General features: G+C 40.5%; 1 pseudogene; it reads right to left on the bottom strand.

Annotated features, from left to right (window-relative positions):
- Positions 1–3,071: 3,071 nt before the first annotated feature.
- LOC131478814 (uncharacterized) overlaps positions 3,072–20,554 on the bottom strand; it is a 26,550-nt pseudogene continuing 9,067 nt past the window's right edge.

Here is a 20,554-nt window from a genome sequence, read left to right as displayed (position 1 = left end):
ATGTATGTATGTATATACGTATTAATCTTTTGGGGGAAGCTTGCCATGGTAATGATGGCAACTGCCCGCCTTCTTCTCTATCGCGGGAGAGATCAGGTAGCTGCGTTATCACGTCGTGGTGTTCCCATCTTAACATGCGTGATTTCGTCTGCTTTAGGGTTTGAGACAAATTGAAGGTTTCGCTACCTGGGAGTTTTCTCTACAAGCGGTGCATGCTATGGAAGCACAAGTGGAGCGAGGCGAGAAAATCGCTAAGGTAAGAAAGCTTCTTTAACGGTTCCATTGCGGGTGAACACACGAAGGAGCTCTCAGGACAACAATGAGGAGATACGTGCAAGAAGAGGGACAGGCGTTTGTCGACTCGGACATACACATCATTAGCCGACCGCATTTGCTTGCGTTGATATGGCTGCTGCAGGGTCTAGGTACAGCTCTCGCTCTCACGTCGGTCCTAGGTCGCCACGCCGAAGAAGCTCTTGGACACATGCTCGAGGTAAGTTTTTGAAGCAATAGGTGCGCTCTCTACATGTGACCTGCCAGATTTAGCTATTTGAGAGAGTGATAAATCTACTGCGACCTACTAGTTCTCTGATACACTTTCGAGCACAGTTATTTCAGCTCCTTGCTGCGGATCATTACCTCAGTATGGATGTGCAGCTCGCTAGTGTTGAGTAACTTACTTCGTTGTGTACAGAAAACGTCTTTACGGAATAATACGTAGTGTGTGCAGGACCATAGACCCATGTGCAGTCTCAACGTTAGCAGACCGCAGAAGGCCGGCTTATACGTGACATATCTCAATCCCCACGACACTGCAGTCGCATTGTGTGGTTTTTCCGTCTTCCAACCAGCACCACATTGTTTAATTTATTCTACTCGACCATTTAAAACTAGCGTTGCATTACAAATCACACGCAGTCTGTCTGGGTACATCCGTTGCCCTGTCTGCACGTTTGCTCCACATCTACTTCTGCTGCGTGGTGTTCAGCACACGAATCCTAGTGAACCTTAATTTTCTGGAACAGCTGAGGCCGCTGTGCTGGTATCTGCCTGCAAGTCGCACTACGAAGGACAGATTGTGCGCCAACCTTTCTGCAGCGCCTCGCGAAAGTGGAAAAAAGGGTAACCACTGCCGCTGCGGATTACGCACGTCGATGCTGGAAGCCGCACCTATCCACGTTGTAGGATGCTCCGCGGGTTCAATCAATATCACATGGGTAGCTCTTAGAGCTCAGACCTCTCATACTTGTTTCCTGTATGCGCCGCGGATTCGCTGATGATCGATCTAGCAGGATTGTTACAGTCGGCTGTGCATTCAAAATGATATGCCTGTTACTTATTCCTGCTAAGGTTGTCCATCGTCGTGCCGAGATAAAAAGTGCCCCGCTCATCTAGTGCAGCAGAGCCTTTCACAAGCCCGCTGATCTGCTTGGGCTCTCCTATACCCTCGGAAAGAATACACGTATGCGCCGCGCTGCACACAACTGTGTGCGATATCCGTCATCTAGACCCCGCAATCAGCAGCACGTGAGCCACAGCGAGATACACCTCACAAGCACAGCAGTGGTTGAGACACACCGACGCGTGCGAATGGGTGGTGTGTGCCCGTGCGTCGGGGTGGATTCCCGTTCTGAGAAGCGATCACGAACTGAAAAGCGCTGTTTCGCAAATTGTATACTCGGGCACGACCCACGATGTTCGTTTGACAGATTGACACAGCTCGCAATGATGATGCGCCAACTTCAAAGAAAGGTTCCCGAAGGCTGTCGAGCGAGTTCTGAGGGTTACGCAGGAGCTTCATGCATCTCACAAAATGGCGATCGGCTTCTGTGCACTGACTTTCGTGGTCGCGACTCGTGGCCTCTGAACGTGAGCTGCGTGGGAGCGCGACACGTGAGACACAATATAGTACAGGCCCCGAAAGCTGACTCTATGCCGTTGTTCTTTGACTCGTGATGTCTACACTTTGTTGCACTGAGGAGCGGCTACATTACCACGCAGCCACGTCACTGCATGTGTTCAAGTTCGAGGGAATTCAAGCTTATCGGATGTCGCCTACTGCGATCAACCCCTGCAATGAATTCTGTTGGTGTGCGGTGAGCTATTTTTTCCGAAAGGATGCGGGACATCCACGCCTGTGTCTAGATTCCTCCATTGCAAGCAGTTTGGTGACGGCAGCGACGTGAAAGCGACTCTTCTGCTAAGTGTGGCAGCTCCACTCCACGTGCACGCGAGCTTTTGCCTATCAGCCATGAAACAGCTCTGCGGCTCTCTGTCTCCGCTGGCACATGTACTACGCTCACAATGGCAAATTTGAGCCCGTCCCTGTTCTAGGCCCAGCTGCACAGAAGCCCTCGAGTTCAGCATTGACAGACAAGAGTGGTCCGGTTATCGTGTGCAGGTTTCTTCCAGTGGCAACTCCGCATAATTGAGGCTTTGAGAATGTGAAGTGTCGTGAGTACGTTCACCCTCCGGCCTCTGCCGCTACCGTGTCCATAACGCGCGTAACGCACTTGCAGGGTAGCGAGCGAACACCGCACCGTGCGTACGTAGAAGTAAAAATCGTAGGCTTCCTCGGAGTTACACCGTCGGCTGAAAGATGGGGAGAGAGAAACTCTCCTGTCAACGAGCGAATTCTTTCCACCCGAACAGAAAGTCCTTCCGCATATAATGCGTTCAGCAGCAGCAAGGAGTTATCCAGTAAGGAGTAATCCAAGAACATTGGTACGTCCGATCACTGATCGACTGCACATAGAAGCCATGCTCCTAGGAGCGTGGTCCGCCGAAGCAAAGGGCACAGCAATCGAAGTGTGACGCTGCTCGAAAGAGCCAGGTCATCGCATCCTTGAGAGCACTAGCTACAAATTTGAGTTTTCCAGCTGCGCACGCCTGTGCCGTCCGCGAGCTATGTGCTCAACAGACGCTCGCTATTTGTACCGATCGAAACCGTGTAACGACACCCGACGCGGTCTAGTCGAGATGTCCCCGCAACAGCCGTTGCCACCATCGTGACCCAGAGAGGAGACTGCACTATCATTGTCAGTGAACTTTGGATCGGGAGAACGATGTCATCACTTGAGTATTATTGTTTTTTCTTTCTTCTCTGCTGCTCCGCCTCGCATGCGTCCTGCTTCGCCTCTTTCAAAGCAGCCTGCGTAGCTGGAGGGCAAGTTGGAAAGCACGTTGAGCTTATGAGCTCCTGCGACAGACACACACCAGCAGCATTAAATGATTTTACGGAGAGTCTGCCAGGCTCGATGTGAAAAGCACTGCATCAGCGCTATACAGGTGTAACGCCCTCACTTTTTATGAAATGGCACCGGTGGTGACGTCACATAAAGCACATCCGCATTAGTGCGATGCACATGCACTCATCCACACAGTTGTTTAACGCACGTAGTAAAAAGCTTGCTCTTAATAAAGCAATGACGCAGTCATGCGCGTGAATAGTGAGAGTGTTATGCCATTACCTGAATCAAATGTTCGGCGGAGGGCGGAGACTTCACACGCAAACTGATGCTCAGACCCGCCCGCCTGCACGCTGTCCTACCGAGTGTTAGCCTCTGCCGCAGTCATCCATCACAAGAAGCTTTTCGTTCAAGTCACTAGAAACCACTATCCAGATGAACCTACGACATCAATCTAGGCTTGGAGAAAGATATCTCGTGTGCACGCTCACGTACATCCACAGGTCTACACTCACGTGGTGGCGTGCTGTACTGTAAGGTGCGTGGCGACGACGGAGCGATGGTGTCATACGCGTAGTTTCGTGCCCAAGCCGCCTTGTTAAGCCTTGTCAGTGAGACGGTTTTCCCATACTATCATGCAAACGTCTACACGGCGACAAGCGTTGAAGCGCCAACTGTACGTATACCGAGATCCAAGTACCTCGTGGCACTGTCGGTAGACGGATGAATCACCCATAAATCAACTACGCGGAGCAGCGCAAACGCGCGGGCTCACAGTGCAGCACGCTTCTAGAGAGGGATACTGATTGAACATGCAGACGTGTCTGCTATATATGTCGATAGTCATATACATACGTACATACGAACTGTTGCGCCGAGACGTGCAGGTGAGCTAGTACAAATGTACGCAGGCGCACAGGCGCTCTGTAAGACTTCCGAGGCGTATCGACACTATGGTTACGAAAATATTTACACCATCGTCAGCAGAACTCCGCGCACAGGTGCACTACACAGTAATCCGCCACTGAAGACAAAAGACGTTTCCATAGTAACAATATTACATAGTCCGCTTACCCGCACGCAGCTGCACTTTACCAAGCAGCGGGAGTGCATGAGTTGCTCGAAAGAAGCGAAGCCACAGGACTTCATGCAAGAGTAATCATCCTCGTCACCTGCAAGGAAGCGACACGATCGCACGAGGAAGCTTTCTGTGTATCAGCGTTTTCGGCGTTCCTGGGAGCCAGCCCCTTTGCAAATGTCCAGGAGGCACCGGGGCATGCACTCCCCCAAATACATACGCCCTATGCTAAAACGATTGCTCTACATTTCCTCTATATGATCGTGTTAGGTGAGCGGCTCTGGCGCACACAGCCTCACCAATACTACTAGTCTGCGTACTTTAGACGCATGCGTGTATCGTCGAAGCAGGGGCCATAAAAGGCCCTGTGTCTCTCAGCGACAGCAAGCAGTGGTGAGATGTTCACTTCGAGACAACTCAGCACGAAGATACTTTTAAAGATCCACGAGGCGTTGAAACCCAGGCTTTGCCACATTCCAGTGTGGGCGCAGCAGCTGGAAGCGTCACACCGCTCCTGACTACGGGGACTGCTGTTCAAAGTAGTGATTCAGTATAGGGCAATGTGTCATGCATCCTCCCAAAAAATATCCAACGCTAGCCGTAGTAATTTGAGCTTTCTTATCTTTCAAATTGTAAGGCAGCACTCGAAGACTATTGAGAGGGGTAGTCAGGTTTCTCTGGCGCGCCCGGGGGATGTCACGTTTTGCGTGCAACAACACCGACACAGGCGCATTGTTCATATACCCCAATCATTTTGCAAAGTGGTATACTGAGATTATTTACACATTTAGACATATACATAAATATATATATATCTAGAGAGATTGATGTACACATACATATATACATACACGACGAAGCTGGTAGTGTAGTCAAACATGCCAGCCCTTACTACAAGCGTGATTGTGTGGTAGCGAACAGGGCACGAACGGTCGATTCGAAGACGTAGTACAGTGTATCCAGACCACTAGTAACAGGGCAGATACAGACCGCCGTTTTAGAAAGTGTCACACTGCAATATATACACATATAGCCATATATATATCTATTTTAAGTCGATAGATACGTACACAAATATACATACAAGAAGAAGCCGGCAGTGTAGTCAAAAGCATGCCAGCTTCAGCTACGCGTGACTGTGTGATAGCCATCACGGCACAAACGGTCTACGAAAGTATGAAGTACAGTGCAGTCAAACCACCGACACAATAATCTGTTGAAGTAACAAGTCGGCAGGCCCTCAAGAGACTGATGTGGACTCGGCCTTTGCATATCCGCCAGTTACGTATGCACATACGGACGCCATGACGCCGGGCAGCACAGGAGAGAGCTGACACCCTATATATATGTGTATAGAGTATAGGGCCCAGTATGAAGCAGAGCGGAGAATGTAGTCAATTCATGATCGTTGCATGCCGCTCTGCGTGCATCTGCATATGCATTGAAGCGTCTGTCTCGAGTATATTTTCTGCGTGACACAGAAGTCTAACTTTCCTCGTGCTGCGTCGCCTGTGTAACCCTTGTACATGCAGTAGTGTGGTGAATGCTTGCCAGCAGATCTGGTCCAGCACATGCACCACGAACTGATACCATTGTGGCACGAATGAGCTGAAATGCACATGCGTCAAACATCAAATTTCGTTGTCGTTACTAACACACAGCAGGGAAACAAAAGCGTCATGTGCCCGTCATCACCTGATGCATAGCGCGCTCATGGTGGTGGTGAGCCCACCTCTTCTTCATGTGGTCTGCGTACGTAACAGATTGGTGAATCCCTTCGTGCCAAAAATTCCACGCTTTCTCATATATATGTGCACATCATAGAGAGCCCCTAGGTGAAGTCACTCAACAAGTAGTCGCGAGAGTATCACTATGTATACTGCAGTGTAGATGGACTGTAATCCACATGCACCAGTCAGCGCCTCTTTCTTTATAATGCCGTGGTGTTACAACCTTTGCACCATGCTAATACATATCTCGACCGCACGCATAAGTAATAACGAAGAAGGTTTGAGTCTGTCAGCCGACACGCCTAAACCCTCCCCCTTTTCTTGCATAATCACACACTATTGTTCGCTGTACATATGTATATGTGTGGGGCCAAATATACATACAAGAACATATATACATGCTAGTTGTCACTCGCGTCTTGTACTTCTTGTTGCGGACTTCGCGCTACTTCGTTTCTCACGTCCTTCCAACAGACACTTGCTATCCACGAACGCACACACGACTACTACCGGGTGCGTGAGTTCTGCGCACACACAACTACTACGGGGCGCGTGACGTCTACTCTTTACGCTCTTGGTGAGCATCATATCGACCTTGTGTGTGCTTCGACTGCTTCCCTTTTCTCGAAAAATTCGGTACTCAAATACTGCTACAGAAAGAGAAAAGACGTGAACTCATTTCTATGAGATACGGAAACTCTCTTACACAACACAAAAAGAAGAGGGAGGGACGTTGGAGTTAACGAACTGCAACGAGCAAGGCGATGGTGGAAGCTGTGTGCAGTGGCAATTAGATAAGACCATGTATAAATTTCTCTTACCAGTGCGGTGCTCTCCTCCACGTGACGATGTGCCGTCCTCTGCAGTATCATCCACGCTCTCTGCTGTTTCTCCACTTGCGGGACTTTCGGATGAACTGCCTGCTGAATCTCTCGAATCAGCAATAGAAGCGTACTTCGAATATCCTGTGGGGGGCTGCAGGAAGAGGAGCAGCAGCATTCACAATCACTTCGTACGTACAAACATACATACATCACACATATTCAGCATCAATATACGTACACAGTTTTTTCATATATCATATGCTCACAATCATTATACGTACACAGGTTCACATACACCATATATATACTATATATATACATACACTCACACACAACGTAGTAAGTGCTTACTACTACACGGCAGCTGTGTATGTTTGATTGTCGATTACCACTAGACAAGAATGACATATACCACGTTGCTGTTGTCTGCAAACAAGGATGGAGTTCATGACGTACTTTGATAAATTACGAAGGAGACGTACATATACGGATAGACAGGGAACGTAAACGTTTTTTTGTCTCGATAACGAAGACGTCACCACGTAATTATGCTAGGCGGACTGTGATAGTTTTCTTGAAAGCCACCCGAGTAGTACGTATCAAAATATTTATGTACACGTAGTGCCTAGTGAATCACACATAGTAATGAATGGTCTTTATTACTGTGTATATATACCTTTAGTACGACACAAACTTGCCGGGACAGAAACGAGCAACTACATCATCACAACAAAAGAGGGTTTGGTGGATAGGAGATGACGGTTCTCACGTCACGCCGCATAACAGAGTGCCGCACTGCAATGCAAAAACACACAGGTCATATCCGCCGTGCTGGTGGTCATTCCACTTGAAAAAAACTTTCACCACCTTGCCACGGCGGTCTTTTGACATTCTAAAAGACAAAAAAAAGATACTGCGGCGTTCGAATGAATACGATGACTCTCACTGGGGATAGTTAGTAAACACGTATATATATATATATATATACGCATACGTGTATATGCGTAGTATGCAGGAAACCACTTTTATGAATAATTTCTGATGACCTCAGTGGTGTGGTAGACTACTATTTACAGGTATCATCTACATGATAACCGACTGGCACGTGACCACCTCCCCTTCCACACCCCCCTGACGATGAGGCATTTCTGCTCTCTCGTGGTGTACATACACTGCCCTTATCTACAGGACGACATTTGACGCTGACGGAGGATTTCCAGCAACCAGAAACTAAAATTGAAAACAGTGCCCAACAATTATGTTGATCAATAATCTAGAAAGAGTTCTTGTCTTCTGGGTGATACAATCTATCGGCTGCCTACACAAAGGCACTCGTCAATGCTTCCAGCTGGCGGTTATGTGCGTGTGTGTGTGTGTGTGTGCGTGTGTATGTGTGTGTGCGCGTGTATGTGCGTGTGCGCGTGTATGTGCGTGTGCGCGTGTATGTGCGTGTGTGCGTGTATGTGCGTGTGTGCCTGAGTGTGTGTGTGTGTGTGTGTGTGTGTGTGCGTACGTGTATGTATATCCAAGGAGAGTGCAGCTATGATAGCGACATTACCGTTGAGAAGCTGCAATATAAAAAGACTACACATTCGCGTTTCCATTTAGGTGTACGTACTTTTTTTCTCCTCCTCTGCATTGTCACCTCCCGTTCACGCAAATATTATCGCCCTGCTGTGACCAGCAGTAGACAACGAAAGCTCACGTGTGCATGTGTCTCATTCGGACTGTTAGTACCAACGGAGAGGCAGTAATAGACATCTCTCACGTGCAGCGCTAATCACACGTTCCTTCCCAGACGCGATTTCAATCTAAAGAAGAATACACAACTAAATATCATAGTCAACTTCCTCTGTTCAAATATGAAGGACAGCAGGCACAAGACGGAAAGCAGGCATTCACTTTATACATGTCTGTATACATGTACATATATATATATATCAGACACAGCAGAGCAGAAGATCTGCCTGGTGAGACAGAGAGAGAAAGCGAGAGATTTGTTGGTGAGTGACCTGGTTTCTTCTTCCTCTTTAATTGCAGCAGCAGCAGTGGCAGCAGATGTAAAATTATGTGATTTCGCGGCAGAGGTGCCCGCGCGTATGTGCCAGTATATACATACATGTACATATACATATATATAGATATATCCATATGTATATGTGCTGTCTGAGGGGGTTACTACCTGCTCCCCTACCAATTCCTTTGATGCGCATATAGACTAAGTTTACTGCAGATAGAACGGCAGCCGTACACGGCGGAAGTACAGGCTACATTGTATCTGTCTTCTCTCCACATATACACTTATACATATATACATATATATATGTACATACACATATATACGTATGCATGTGGCAGAGGAAGAACGCTCCACGTTCCCTTCACATACCAGTGTGGACATGCGCTGCATATGTCCACGCGCGAACAGCCGGAAAGAAAAAATCTTCGTCTTTCTGGGGCTGGTGCTGAGCACAAACACTCCAGTTCTTGCTTTCAGAAGGCTTCAGGGATGCAATACGTGTATGTGGTATAGTACTCACGTGCCGCAAGACGCTGGTGGCCCCAGTCCAACACATCGAGGAACGACTGCTTGGCGAATTGGGCGACACTGGCCGGTGTGTGGGTCTCACTCAACTTGTACAACGTTCCTGCAGAAGACAACACGCTCGTACTTGACACACATTGGCGTATACATATACGATATATACATATACATATACATAGGCACACATATATGTACATATATATATGTATACTTACGAGCCTTACATACACACATATGTACAGACATCATCCACATATACACACATACATCGTATATAAGTGCCTACATACATATATATACAGGTATATTTACGTAGCATACATACATACAAACGTACATATATACATATATACATACATACATGGATACGTACACACATACTACGTATACACATGCCCACATATATATATATATATATATGCGTATATGTTGTATATGTGTAGGTATGAATTCGTGGATATACCCACACATCGATACATGTACAGGGTTTTGCTTGAGAGACACAAATTATGCGGCTACCCGTTCATACGTGTGTGTACGTATTTGCGTGCAAAATACTATGTGCAGAGGGGTGCAGCATGCATATTGACAATTACTAGAAACTAGCTTTTCTACGGTTCGCTTTTCACTTAAACGTGATCCGCCCATACAAAGAAACTTTTTTTTTCTGTCTGTTTCGCTGTCTGTGACTCGTATATACGAACGAGGTGGTGTGCATGCACTATCCCAAATACACTTTTAGCCTCATCCACTCTCTCTCTCTCAATATATATATATATATATATATGCGCCCGGCTCCTTTCATTATCTTAAGCCACAAAATAAATTAAAGAGGTGGTGCGCATGCACCACCCCATTACGCTTCTACCCACCCTCTCTCTCTGTATACGTACACAGGAGTGTATACGAGGCATGCACGCAGATACAAACATTTATATATCTATATAATATATACAAGCGTATATATATATGTATACATGTACATATATATATACAGGAGGACGGGAGACTATTCAAGCATATGTATATATATATATATATGTGTACATGTACATATATATATATATAGGAGGACGGGAGACTATTCAAGCATATATATATATATATATATACATGCATACATGTACATATATATATATAGGAGGACGGGAGACTATTCAAGCATATATATATATACATGCATACATGTACATATATATATATATACAGGAGGACGGGAGACACAATGTGCGCTACAATTACATGGCCAGTTTGGGAGGGGTGCACACACACACATATTCACATACGAACACATACATATATACGTCCATACATAAATCCACCGGGGACACACACACACACACATACATACACACACACACTGTTGGCAACACACGCCTTCCTTTTTGCGCTTGAAATATATATGGCAGACGTGGGGCTATATCAATAGCATACTCACTAAGCCGTTAGTATAGTATACATGTATATATATATATGTACACATATGTTTATGCACAAATATAGTATAAGCTACGTATAAGCTACATTTGCTTTTGTGGACATACACTGTTGTGCGCGCACACACATATACATTAAGCTGGTGAAGAGACATGATATCTAGTTTGTTTTTGGTTCGCATATTTCTATATGATAGTGGAATATGAGAGGGTGCCCATATACACACACACACACACACATATTATATATAACGTATGGTGTTGAAGAAAGCCAAATGCAAAACAGTGATCATAAATAATACATGGTCTAGCTCAGAAAAGGCGATCTTTAAATGTACTTCTCATTAAACACTGAAAACAAACACAAGTATACAATATCACAATCGTCATATATGTGTCAGTGAAAAGGACGCTTATATATATATATATATGTACTATCAGTCAGACGACATGCCGCATATAAAATTCTGTGTATATACAGATTTGTGTAAACATAGGTTTTTGTATATATAGTTTTGTTTACATATAGATTTTCGTATACATAATTTCGTGTAAATATAGCTCTACGCTCATGGATTTTCATGTACTTATATACAGACGAGGATATAAATATACACATATAGTTTTGCGTATATGTGGTTTTGTGCACATATAGTTTCGCGTACAGACTATTTTTGACGCACGTACAGTTCTGTGCACACAGATATATGAAATCAAATGTGCACAAAAGATCACTTGGCGCACATTCTGTAGTTCTGAGGGCGCGCATACATACTTTTATATATGTCTGATTGTAGGAACATATATTTTTGTGTGATTTCATACAATTCTGTGTACATATGTATATATATATATATATATGCACACTTGAATATACATTTTTTCTGTAAAGACATATAGAGTTGTGTCCGCATATATAAGTAGTGCACACCCCCTGATATCATATAGTTACGGTCATATACGGTCATGCATCTCTGCCGTCAGTATAGTATTTATATATATATAGATATATGTCTATGCACATAGAGCTTAACGTACATTCAATTTTAAGGACATATATTGTTGTGCGCGCGCACATATATATATATATATACATATCAGTGCTAGTTATAATATACAATTCGTTTCTCGTATATGGGAGACGCATGCGACACGCATACCTGCAGTAAGCAAGGCGCAAAATACGCGAGCAGCAAACGTTGGCCAGTCACTTTCGCTTCTTTCAACCTCCAGCCATGGCTGAAAGCTTTCAATAATTCCAGCATCTTCGTTAAATAGATTTGGTAGAATCCAGAGATGAAATCCGAGGAACCAGAAAGTCACGAAGACGACCAGTCTTACTACCACCAGCACCAGCTGCATGGAGATGTCGCAGGCACAAACAGTAAAGAAGAAAAGAAGATGAAAAACACAACATGTATACATAACAACTTACACATGCAGACAGTTTACCAGCTGCAGACATAAAGCAAAATGGAGTGCACGTATATATGTATACACACTCATACACACATATGTATATACATATATATAGCGCAGGTGCACATATGAAGCAAAATGAGGCAAATATACATGTATATATATATATACACATATACACACAATCATACACACGCGTATACGCCGCAAGTGCAAACATGATGACGACAAATAGGGTACATGTGCATATGCACATACACACACGCACACACGCACACGAACAGCGCAATAGCAAGCAACAACGGGATCCACACATATATATACATGTGCACATATAAAATATGCACGTCCGCGAGAAATAACGCAAATGCAAACAACGGAAAAAGGTCGGGTACATGTCCATATACATATATACAAACACACACACACACACGTATGTATACACGAATATCGTATGCGCAAAAAACGAAGAGAAATGGGGTCCACGTACATATATATATATATATATATGTACGGACATCGCAAGAGCACACACACACACATACAGACAATATATATATATATATATATATAGACAGAGACACAGACGGCAAGCAAACATAAACCGAAATGGTGTGCCCGCGTGCTGCTTACAACAATACATTCCACTTGAAACCTCTCTTTCTCTCCCTATATATATATACATGATTCTGGACATTTTCATATAATAGGAACGTCTGTGTATATTACGCTATACATATACATACATATATATATATATATATATATATATATACATGTGTATGTTGTGTGTATTCATATATCAAAAGACACCTCTCTATATCTCGCTCGTATATATGTGTGTGGAAGTGAACGTGCCTTAGCACACATAAAATATATATATATATATATATATATATATGTTGAAAGATGCCTGTCTATATTGTTTATACATACATGGAAGTAAGCGTGTGGTTGAGTATGTATATATATATATATATATCGACTATCAACTGTCTCTATCATTCCTATATATGTGTGCATTCTGTGTGCTACCTATACACATATATATATATATATATTGAAGCCCATTACACATATATATATATATATCTATCTATAGATAAGTCCACCCGTGTGTATCATGGTTGAATACATAGATATTACCATATATATGCTGAAGATGACCTGTCCATATCATTCTTACATATATATATATATATTTGTGTATGAGATAGACCTGTTGTCTATTTATCAATCGCTGGTCATTCCAGATAGGTGCTCTCCACTATATACCCATATATATATAATGTATAACATATCTATTTAGATTATATATATTTTATACATATATTAAATAAATATCATTATGTATGAGAAATATATTATTTATGTTAGTTATACATTATATATATTCTCGGTATATATTACTATATAGATGTACACACACACAATCGCAGAGGGAAATATATACACACTCCTGGTTTAGAAAGAACTGCAAGGGTATTTGCATTGACCTCCTGTTATTCCTGATGTTAGCGCGGCTATCTACATACCACTTTTTGAAAGCAACTGATACCCTCTGTGTTGTAGTAGTAGTAGTAGTAATAGTGGCAGTAGTAGTAGTGGTGACAGTAGTAGTGGTAGTAGTAGTAGGTGTGGTAGTAGCAGTAGTATTCGTGCTGGTAGTAGTCGTAGTAGTAGTAGTGGTGGTAATAGTAGTAGTAGAAGTGGTAGTAGTAGTAGTAATGGAGATAGTGCTGGTAAGAGTAGTAGTACTAGTGCTCGTTGTAGTTGTAGTGGTGGTAGTAGTATCGGCGGAAATACTAGTGCTGATAAGAGTAGTAGTAGTAGTGCTCGTTGTAGTAGTAGTAGTGCTACTGGTGGTCGTAGTAATGACCATTAATATTGTTCACACTTACAAGTGTTCTTCATACGAATTCGAAGTTGCATGTATTAGTAGGAATAGTAGGGTCGATATGAAGGTTCATCTAGTGTTTGTTTCAAGTAATAAGTAATCGTACTAGTACTACTACTAGTACTAGCAGTAGTATTTACCACTTTCATATATGAAGATCCACATATATATATATATATATTCTCAGTTGGAGTATTAGTACTACTACTACTACTACAACTGATATTGATATCTTACGTCTCTACGGGTCCACATATATATATATATTATCGCAGCTGGAGTAATAGGGGTACTACTACTAGTAGTATTTACCAGTTCCATATATGAAGGTCCACATATATATATATATGTATATATGTATATATATTCCCAGTTGGAGTAATAGTAGTATTACTAGTAGTAGTACTATTGATCACTTACATCTACGAGGGCTCACAAAGTATATATTACGATTTATGAGTAATAGTAGTATTAGTAGTAGTATTGATCATTTACACCTCCCCAACATTTACAGGTGTCTTTGATATGTGTATTTGAAGGTCCACGTAGTGTATATTCCGAGTTCCGAGTTAAACGTGAGAGTAGTGATGCTATTATTATTACTACTACTACAAGTACTAATATACGTTACGGTACTAACAGTAATAGTAGTAGTGTCGCATTAGTAATAGTAGTTGAAAGTATTAGTAGTAGTGATATATTGATATTTATATATTTGGAGTTGTATGTAGTAATAGTAGTAGAAGTATTGATCACCTATATACTCAAGACCGCATGCAGTTCATATTTGATATTATATATACTGGTAATAGTAGTAGTAGTAGTATTGACCACTTACATATATTAAGCTCCATGTAGTTATATATTTGATGTTGTATGTAGCTAGAGAAGTACTGACCACGTACACATGCGACATTTTCAAGTTTCTTTCACATATATATATCTCTTATCAGGAGCTGCATACAACCATAGTAGTAGTAGCAATAGTGACAGTAGTAGTGCTCACATATGTATGTTGAAATTCCATCTAGAACCTATATATATATATATGTATATGAGTACCGGTAGCAATAGTAGTAATAGCAGTAGTAGTAGTATGAATACTGACAACCCATATATTCTATACTTACGAGTGTTTTCAATATATGAGTGGAGCTGTACGTGGTAACAGTAATAGTTGTACTAGTAGTATTACTACTAGTAGTAGTCATATTAGTTGTATTGATCATCATTTATATAGTCGAAGATGCATCACGAATATATTTGAACTTAGATGTAATAATAGTAGACATAGTAGTAGTAATACTAGTACTAGTAGTTCTAGTTGCAGTACTGACATTTTCTATCTTTCGAATTTCTAGGTACTCGTAATATATACTAGGAGTTGTACATGGTAGTAGTACTAGTGCTAATAGTCATATTGACCATATATATATATATATATACACATGTGTGTATAGGCATATATATATATACATTTATATATGTATACATATACGTATACATATATATGTTTACTGATATATCTATATATGTATATATATGTTTATATATGTGTATGTATACATATATTCACACGTATACATGTGTAAATTCATTTTTTAAAGTGATTTTTTTTTTTCAGGTCTTGGAAGAACGATTGTAACTTGCGCGTGACTTACAAGGAAAGTAAGTAGAATTACCGAGAGATACCAAACAGCAACCTTCAGCCGCAGCGGCCATGCCGGAAACATACACACGCACTGCAGCACAACAACGCGCACCAGAACAACAGCACACAGAGAAACCAAAACTTTTTCAGTTATTATCGCACACGCTCACATAGTAGCAATAAAACCAATGAACATCGCATATGTACATATACATATATATACACGTACTATACCTATGTATACAGCTATGCAACACACGAGCGCATCACAGGAAACATGCGCATAAATTCACAATACTTTTATACACTTGCACAAACTTCTATAGTTACACCCCTAAAGAACAACACACATGTAAATATACATATATACGTATACGTATTATGATAACACTCAACACATATGTACAAATGTACATATACATATATATATATTTATATATATATATGTGTATTATGATAACACTCAACCCATATGTACACATCTACATATACATATATATATATATACATATATATATGTGCAGCTGAACAAGGTCCCAGAACAAACACACACACACACAAAATCGTAAGTCTTCCATAACTCGTACATACTCAAGTACTACTTATTCAAACATATATATATATATATACGCATCGTAGCAATGCATCATAGCAAACTCAAATGTGTATATTGACTCGTATACACCCATACAATGATGATAGCAATAATAAACCATAGGTCCACATATTTCTATTATAATCATAGTGAACACATACGGACAAATACATATATATATATATATATACATACATACACACACACACATGTATCTGTCCTGTTCCTACATATACATATGTATATATATATATATATATACATATGTACGTGGACAACGACCGCGTATATATATATACGTATATATACATATATATAAATAACTATACATACATACATACATACACATACAGGGATGCACGCCGCTCTTATATATATATATATATATATATATATATATATATGTGCACAGCAACGACAGTGTTTTTATAGCGGCTGACACTGCGATAGGGAAACGTCATTGGGGTAGATATTTCTCTACGTGTTGCTTAGAGCTGTGCTGACCGTTTCTCTCGTTCTAATGCTACACACGAAAAGCAGAAAGCGCACGTTAAGTAGCAATATGAATCCTACGTAAAGAACAGAACGCCACACACTTCCGACGCGCAGTTGCACTAGAGAGAGAAAGAGGAGAGAGAGGAGACAGAGACAAAAGAGAGAGAGCGAGGGAGAAACAGGATATTTAGAGAGAGAGAGAAAGAAAGAAAAAAATGCACCCCGCAAGGAGCAGCAGCATGAAGCAGTAGTAGTAGTACTACTACTACTATTACATATATATATATATATATATATATGTGTATATATACATATATATATTTAGTATAAATATATGTGCAACAGGGAGAGAGACCAGAGAGAGAACGAGGAGAGAGTGAGAAAAGGCACCATGCAAGGAGCAGGAGCAGCAGCAACAGCAGCATGAAGCAGTAGTAGTAGTGGTACGAGTACTAATACTACTAGTACATATATATGAATATATATATATATGTGTCTATATATATATATAAGTATAAATATGTATGTGTATATGTACGCTTTCCAGGTCTGCCCCGCTTTCTCAACAACAGTCTTTCCCTCGAGAGCCACTACGCATGTTGGGGAATCTCTACATGTGAATACGTTTTCAGTCGGTGGCGCATACCATTACACTACAGAAAATGAAACGGAAGATTGTTTTCACGTGAATGCTCTCTATGTGCATGTACACATCCATACACATACATATCTACACACATACATACACAAATACATAGGTGTATCTCTCTCTATGTAGGCATATACATGTTTATGTATATGTCTTCAAATATATAAATATATATATATATATATATATATGGCAGCGGCATAGTCGAATGGTTAAAGTTTCTTGACATCTCTATTTTTCACCTCTTTCTTTCGTTTGATGTATGAATTTATATATCAATATATATATATATATATACGTATGTATGTATGCATGTATATGTGTATCTGGTATGTATATATATATACATACATATGAATACTGTAAAGTGTATATCTGCATATATATATATCTATATATATATATCTATCTATATATATATATGTTTGTGGACGTAAATGTATATATGTGACCAGCTGGAACCCTCCCTTCCCTCCCTTTCTTTCTTTCATTCTCTCTCTGTACATGAAACATGTGTACAGAGACGGGAGCAGGTCTACAGATGATACGCTTTCCCTTCAGGGCTGTCTGCCTCTGTGTGTGTGTAAAATGAGGAACAAAGAGAAAGAGACATATGTACTAGAAGGCACCGTCCGCGCGAGTGTTGTGATGAGTCGCATAGTCATCTTTCACATTCAGCGACGTGTGTGTGTCTGGCGTTTGTCACTGTTATGTCATAACTTATGATTCAAGTCGTGCACGTCTTCTGTAACAGTCGTGAGACCGTCATATCTTCATAGGAGTGAGAGCATTCTATTGTTGTCGTAGATGCATTACATTTTACTTGTAGGGGTAGAGTATTAATGATACTAGGGCGGTAGGTGAATTATTATAATTACATTATGAGTTATACGTGTATTATATTATAGTGGTAGAAGTGGGATATTTTTTGGTAGCTATACCAGACATGTACTACACTACAAGTTGTACGACTACTATGTTATAGTACGTAGAGTCTAAAATTTCAGTCGTAATAAGAGTATTATCATGTTTTCGTTGTACTGGCGTATTACATTCTACTCAGAAGAGTTTCATAATGTAGTTGTAGCAGGACTATTCTAAAATACTATAGTCGTGGGAGTCTTACCTTGGTTTTCAGTCGTAGTAAGAGTATTCTAATACAGTTGTAGGAGAACTCTTTATATCTTATCCGTGAGAGTCTTGCATTGTAGTCGTAATAGAGTATGATTCTTGTTATGGTATTATATAGTCGCGAGAGTGTTACGACGTCCTTTTTTTCTAGTGGTAATACGAGCAGTGTAATATAGTTGTAGGTGTACTATGCTAGACTTGGAAGAGTGATGTCTTGTAGTTGCAAGAGTATTATATTCGAAGAAATATTCAAATGCAGTCGTATTGAGAGTATCATAATACTGTTGCAGGTGTCTTATATAAGAGTAGTAAAAGTCTTAGACTACAGTTGTAGGAAGAGTATCGCAATATATCAGTTGTAGTAGAGAAATTCTATATATATACTAGTGCTGTGTAATAACAGTATGACACTGCTGTAGTTGCAATAGGAGTACTATACATATATATATATTATAGTTGTGTGTGTGTGTGTGTAAGTGTAAGTGATAAGAGTATTACATTATAGCTGTAGACGTATTACACTATAATGTATACATAATGAATAGAAGTTCCTTTCATTCCACATATACATATATATATACACACATACACATATTGTTTAAGATCTTACCAAGACGGCTGCAATGACGCAGAAGAGTAGGAAATGTTGCCAAGACTTCGAACCCTCGTAGACAACGACGTAAAACGATTGCGGATCGAAATTTGTCGTGTCGTCATCGCCAGCCGCTTCGGCCACTTGGGTCGTTTGTCTGTTTTGATTCGACATGTACGCACAGACACAGACAGACACACACACGCATACAGGGGAGGGAGAGACAGAGAAAAATTAAACAGAACAGATGAAAAGACTAAATGAGACAAAAACCTTAGAGTCACCCTTGTATTTACGCTCAAACACACACACACACCCCAACACACACTCAGAGAGGCATACAAACATATATATATAGTGTACAACACAGCTCTGCACTTACGTTCACACATATGATACACATATATTTATATATTGCATTGAAGAGGTATAACTACATCTACCCATATATAAATATATATACAAATAACACAGAAAGCTACATATACATTCACACACACATGAATTTACATATACAATGTATAATGCAGCTGCGCTTCCATTCATATATATATATACCCTATACAGAGATATATATGTACATATATATATATATATATATGTATATACAACACAGCTCCCTCTTGGACCCACACACGCAAAACAGCTCCACTGACATCCATATATATATATATATATTGACATATACCACAGCTACACTATATATACACATATACAACAGAGCTACACTTCTATCTACATACACCAATATATGTATCCCTCATATATATATATAACACGGCTACATATTTACCCACAAACATAACACAGATACATTAAGATCCGCATACATGTGTATATATATATATAATATATAGATGTGTAACATGTATATGCTTGTAAATTATGCACTGGTGCAGCATATATATGTGTGTAACATGTATGTGTGTGTAACATATATTAATATATTACAGCATATATATATATATATATATATATATATATATATATATATATGATGTAGCATGTATGTGTTTGTATCATATATATATTTGCAGCATATACGTGAGTGTAACATATACGTGTGTGTAACATATATACATGTTTAGGCATATATATATATATATGCATATATATATATATAAGTAACCTATATATATAAGTAACCTATATATATATATATGTAGCATATATGTGTGTAACATATACGTGTGTGTAATATACATTATATGTGTAACATATATATATATGTATATATACAAATAACATATATATATATATATATATATGTATGTAGCATACATGTGCGTGTAACATATATATATATATATGTAACATATATATA

This window comes from Ochotona princeps, unplaced genomic scaffold (assembly GCF_030435755.1).
Source record: "Ochotona princeps isolate mOchPri1 unplaced genomic scaffold, mOchPri1.hap1 HAP1_SCAFFOLD_2467, whole genome shotgun sequence".
NCBI lineage: Eukaryota > Metazoa > Chordata > Mammalia > Lagomorpha > Ochotonidae > Ochotona > Ochotona princeps.
Note: the sequence above shows the minus strand (reverse complement) of the source record. Positions and strands in the feature narration are given on the sequence as shown.